Below are 5,819 nucleotides of genomic sequence, written 5' to 3' on the forward strand. Positions count from 1 at the left end.
GGGCTCCAGGCTCTGAGCCGTCAGCACAGAGCCCGATGTGGGGCTTGAACCCACAAACGGTGAGATCCTGACCTGAGCTGAAGTCGGACACCTAACCGACTGAGCCATCCAGGCGCCCCAACAGTGGGTTAAATGAAAAAACAGCTTCTTGGGGGCACCCCGGTGGCTCAGTCGGTCAGGTGTCTGACTTCGGCTCAGGTCATGATCTTGCCGTTCATGGGTTCCAGCCCTGGGTCGGGCTGTGTGCGGACGGCTCAGAGCCCGGAGCCTGCTTCACGTTCTGTGTCTCCCTCGCTCTCTGCCCCTCCCCCGCTCATGCTCTGTCTCTGTCTCTCAAAAATGAGTCAACATTGAAAAGAAATTTTTTTAAGAAGCAGCTTCTTGATCTCTCATATGATAATCCGGTTAAGTACTGGATCTGGGGCTGGTTCGGTGGCTCTTATGTCAGGGAGCCAGGCTCCTTCTGTTTTCCTGCTCTACCACCCTGGGGTGTAGCCCTCATCCAGATGAGGCCTTTGTACTGTTGAAATCTTCATTTCCTCCACAGGGTGGCGCCAGACCGCTCTCTGCCGCTGCCCTGGAACACAGGCAGCCTAAGCACCATTCCTGCCTCTGCTTCGGGCCTCGGGACTTTTCTTCTTCTTGAATGAGTGTGCTCCCGCCCCCCAGCTGGTGCTCCGCGCCATCCCCCAGGTCTCAACAACATACCCCCACCAGGACCACAGGAGCCAGAGCTGGTCGTGCCTGGTGCTCCTCAGGACTGAGAGGCCCTGACCTCCGTGGGGGCAGGAGCCGGCCAGCATGACCAGTCGGGACTCCCAGGTTAAGAATCCAGTGGAGCCTCCTGGTCATCCTCAATCTGCTCTGCCCTTCGTCTCCCGCCCGCAGATCCCTGCTGACCTCCAGCCCTGAAGAAGCCGGAGAACCTCTGCTTCCCCCACCTCCCCGTCCGCCTTGTCCTACTTCAGTAGTTTGGTGAGCATAAAAAGGCCTGTCAAAGTGGTCCCTCTGTTTGGGGGATGGGCTCAGGAGGGGTGGGCATGTGGGTTCGGAGGGTGACAGATTCTTTCTCCAAATGCTCGCCAGGCTCCTCCGAGCCCTCTTCTTGATTCAACCTTGCTTGGCCTGTGAAGACTTGAACAAACACGGGCATGGTTGCTGGCAGCTCGTGGCCGCATCCCTAGTAGGACTCTAGCCTCCCTTAAAGTGCCTGCCTGCCAAACTCCCGGCTGTCTAAAGGATTGGCTGCTTAGTCCAGCCGACGCCTGAAGATCGGGCCCCTGTCTCCCAGCTTCTGTGAGAGGGCAGGAGCTTAACTCTGAGAAGTGTCAGCAAAGCCAGATGGGTCTCCTATGGGCCAGCGTCCCTTCCTGCTTTTTGTCATCTTTCACTTCTGATTATAGAGCCCCCACTCATTCCCTTCCCTAGTCCCTCATTCTCCCTGTGAAATACCCCATCACCTCTGTAATAATCCCAGTTGGGTGCCTGCTCACGATGAACCCTTTCCCCTACGGCACTGCAATACTATGTTACTGACTGAACTTTGTCTGGATTACTTTAAGTAGTGTCTGCTTTTGTTTATCTTCATCAGGGGAGGTGTGCAGGATCAGCCTTTTAATTTTTTTTTTTTTTAATATTTTGTTTTGAGAGGCAGGGTGCAAGCAGGGGGGTGGGGGAGGGGCAGAGAGCGAGGAAGACACAGACTCCAAAGCGGGCTCCAGGCTCCGAGCTGTCAGCACAGAGCCCGACGTGGGGCTCAAGCCCAAGAACCGTGAGATCATGACCTGAGCCATAGTCGGTCGCTCAACTGACTGAACCAGCCAGGTGCCCCAAAAGCCTTTGAAATTAAATTATTTTCAGGATCGGCTTTTTAAGTAAGCATCCCAGGGATGTTTGCGTATAGAGGTCCAAAGGCTATATTTTGAGAAATCATGTTTCCCTGTGGAGATCTTTTCTCTGGCAGCCCTTTTGAATGGGGGCTATGTTTTCTCAGATACCGCATTGCCAATAGTCCATCCAGCTTTAATTCCAGTGAGAACGTTCCAGAGATGAAACTAAGAATCAACTCCAGGCGCTTCTCCAGTCACCTCTGGGGATGAGTGTATGTCGTCAGCATCCAGCGCCTCACCTGCTGCCCAGCTAGAATGACACCTTTCAGGGTTTCTGACTTAGAAACACGACCACCAGGTTACTCCATGTGGACACCACCCCCCTTTTACAAAGCCTTTGAACACCCACCCATCAGGAGGGGTTTGCTGGATAATGTTGGTTGGCTCTTGACACCCATTTCTAGCCCCTTCTTTGCAGGTCCTGGAAACCCACGAACCATAGTTCACAGATTCCCTCGGCAGCAGAATTCTGCCAATAAAGCGTACCTGTGTGAGATTTGGAAGGCGGGAAGGAGGCAGAAGCCATGCTTTTCTCCTCTGCAGCAGCAGACATGCAGGCAGAATGTTGGAGTCCATACTCCCCACCAGTCAGGCTTGGGGCCATGGGGCTGTAGTGACCCCAGCAGTGGCTTCCCGAAGTTTCCTGACTGAGTGGCAGCAGCAACTTTGAATCTATGGAAAGCAACTGTGGTAAAGTAACCTGAGAGCTAGTGGTGCGATTCCCCCCTGGCCCTGACCTTCACCACCGCGAGCCCCACCAGTGGTGAGCACCAATTGCTTGTATGACCTTTGCGTGTGTGTGTGTGTGTGTGTGTGTGTGTGTGTGTGTTTGAAATATCTAGAATGGTTTGTTTTCCTGGCTATGGTAGTTTTAAAATATGTTCACAAAACTGAGGGTTGATGGGGGGTGGGAGGGAGGGGAGGGTGGGTGATGGGTATCGAGGAGGGCACCTTTTGGGATGAGCACTGGGTGTTGTATGGAAACCAATTTGACAATAAATTTCATATATTGAAAAAAAATAAAGATCTACTGAATGACTGCTGGAAAAAAATAAAAAATAAAATAAAATATGTTCACAAATTCTTTGACTCTTCTCTCTTTATTTTTATTTTTTTTTAACGTTTATTTATTTTTGAGACAGAGACAGAGCATGAATGGGGGAGGGGCAGAGAGAGAGGGAGACACAGAATCCGAAGCAGGCTCCAGGCTCTGAGCCATCAGCCCAGAGCCTGACGCAGGGCTCGAACTCATGGACCGCGAGATCGTGACCTGAGTTGAAGCCAGACGCTTAACCAACTGAGCCACCCAGGCACCCCGACTCTTCTCTCTTTAAAAGGTGGGGTCTAAATTCCCACCCCTTGAATGTGAACTGGATTTAGTGACTAAGTCACTGCTAAATGCTGCTCTGTGCCATCTGAGGTGAGGTCATAGGAAGGCTACCTTCTGTCATTTCTGTCTCTCTTTCTCAGATCACTCACTCTGGAGGTACCCAGCCATCATGCTGTGAGGACATTCAGTCAAACAGCATGTGGGCAGGCTCATATGGCAAGGATCTGAGGCCTCCCTCCAACCCCCTTGACAGCCATGTTAAGTGAGTGAACCACCTTGGAAGTGGACCCTTCCGACTCAGTCAAGCCTTCAGATGACTGCAGCCCTGTGGTATCTTGAGAATCTCACCAAAGACCCAGGGGCAGAAGTGCCCAGGCTATTCCTGAAATTTTGACTCAAAACTTTTGAGGAATGGGGCGCCTGGGTGGCTCAGTTGGTTGAGCGTCTGACTTTGGCTCAGGTCATGGTCTCACCATTCATGGCTTCGGGCCCCGCATTGGGCTCTGTGTCCACAGCTCAGAGCCTGGAGCCTGCTTCAGATCCTATGTCTCCCTCTCTGCCCCTCCCCTGCTTGTACTCTCTCTCTCTTGTTCTCTCTTCAAAATAAACATTAAAAAAGATGTTTTTTGAGGAATAAATGCTTATTGTTGTTTAAAAAAAATTTTTTTTTAATGTTTATTTTGGAGAGAGCAAGAGACAGAGACATAGAGTGCGAGTGGAGAAGTGGCAGAGAGGGTCATAATCTCGTGGTTCATGGGTTGGAGCCCCGCATCGGGCTCTGTGCTGACAGCTCAGAGCCTGGAGCCTGCTTCACATTCTGTGTCTCCCTCTCTCTCTGCCCGCACGCTCTCTCTCTCTTTCTCTCAAAAATAAACATTAAAAAAATTAAAATAAATATGGCAGGGTAGCATTTGAGACTCATAAGTATTGTGCAAATTTGAGGTAGTGTTATAGAAACAACATTTTCTAAGCTTCACTTTATAAACCACATTTGCGCTAATGGAAATCTTCCAAAATAGGAGAATGGAGTTGCCTGGAATCCCGGCCCACACTTCGGGAAGCCCAACGATGCACAGATGGGTCTTCTTGGTTTCTCGTCAGCTCTGTCTCTGTGTCCACCTCTCTTATTCAAAAAGTCACCACCAGCCCCCGCTCCACCCAGCTCATTAAGGAGTCTGAGCTGGCATGAGGAGTTTCTGCCCTTGTGACCTAAGAGTGACTAAAGGGCCTGGTACTGCGCCTGGCTCAAAGCAGGTGCTCAACAAACAGTAGCTGCCACCATCCTCATCGTTCTAATTATTGATTCTTTGATGGTAACCATGGCTTAGACGTCTCTGTACCCCTGCACCCTGCAGCAGGGCAGTATAACCGTCAGCAGGCTTTGGAGTTAACAGGCCTGGATTAAACCCCTACCTGGCAGTTTTGGATTTGCGGCTTTGGGCACCTGAACAGGTTACCTACATCCTTTAAGCCCTGTCCCCTTATCTGCCAGATGGGGATAATAAAGTATGTTTTCACGGACTGTTGGGCGAAATTAAGACTGCAACACGCCCAACCCAGGCCTTGACACCAAGTAAGCAAATAGTGAACTAGCTGCTGCCGCTGCTTCCGATTACTGTTACTCTCTAGTCTTGTGCTTTCAACACAGTTATTTGTTGGCTCACTGAAGTCACCACACCGAGACAGACACTTGGGGGCCATTCCCACTAAAACGCTGGGGGAACGGGAGCAGGCACCCGGAGAACAGGTGTCCTTGCCCAGCAGCAGCAAACTAATAGAGCCGAAGAGGCACTGATGGGCCAATCACTCCGCTTGGAACCGTTCCTACCAACCCTGCCAAACCTGCTGGGCGGTGCCCCAGTCCTACTGTCCCCTCGGGGGACTCTGTTGGTGGCCAGCGGTTGGTGCCATATTCCATCACCTATCGCTAAGCCACCAGCATTTATTTGGGGGCATCTAAAGAGATTGTCAGGGGCGCCTGGGTGGCTCAGTCGGTTAAGCATCCGACTCTTGATTTCAGCTCAGGCTGTGATCTCACGGTCGTAAGATCGAGTCCCTCGCATCGGGTTCCACACTGAGCACGGAGCCCGCTTGGGGCTCTTTCTCTCCCTCTCTCTCTGCCCCTCCCCCCTTGCTCTCTTTCAAAATAAACAGACATTAAGAAAAGAGATGATCAAACCTTGTTCATTCAGGATTTCTTTTACTCACTACTGTATTTTGACTCTGACGTCCTTTTTCTAAAATCTGTCATTCATTTACTCAGAAAGTATAGATGACTTCATTATTTTTAATGTTTATCTATTTTTTTTTCAACGTTTATTTTTTATTTTTGGGACAGAGAGAGACAGAGCATGAACGGGGGAGGGGCAGAGAGAGAGGGAGACACAGAATCGGAAACAGGCTCCAGGCTCCGAGCCATCAGCCCAGAGCCTGACGCGGGGCTCGAACTCACGGACTGCGAGATCGTGACCTGGCTGAAGTCGGACGCTTAACCGACTGCGCCACCCAGGCGCCCCAATGTTTACCTATTTTTGAGAGACAGTGTGTGAGCTGGGGGGGAGGGACAGAGAGAAAGGGAGACGGAGCATCTGAAGTGGGCT

General features: G+C 51.1%; 1 long non-coding RNA gene across 1 annotated transcript; it reads right to left on the minus strand.

The window, feature by feature from the left end:
- Positions 1–4,124: 4,124 nt before the first annotated feature.
- On the minus strand, positions 4,125–5,781 carry LOC121024397 (uncharacterized). Its single transcript, XR_005787688.1, has 2 exons — positions 5,745–5,781; positions 4,125–5,517 (listed from the first exon to the last, which is right to left on the minus strand). It is a non-coding gene; the product is annotated as an uncharacterized LOC121024397 (long non-coding RNA).
- Positions 5,782–5,819: the final 38 nt, after the last annotated feature.

Source organism: Herpailurus yagouaroundi, unplaced genomic scaffold (genome assembly GCF_014898765.1).
Source record: "Herpailurus yagouaroundi ecotype Mexico unplaced genomic scaffold, PumYag 64406, whole genome shotgun sequence".
NCBI lineage: Eukaryota > Metazoa > Chordata > Mammalia > Carnivora > Felidae > Herpailurus > Herpailurus yagouaroundi.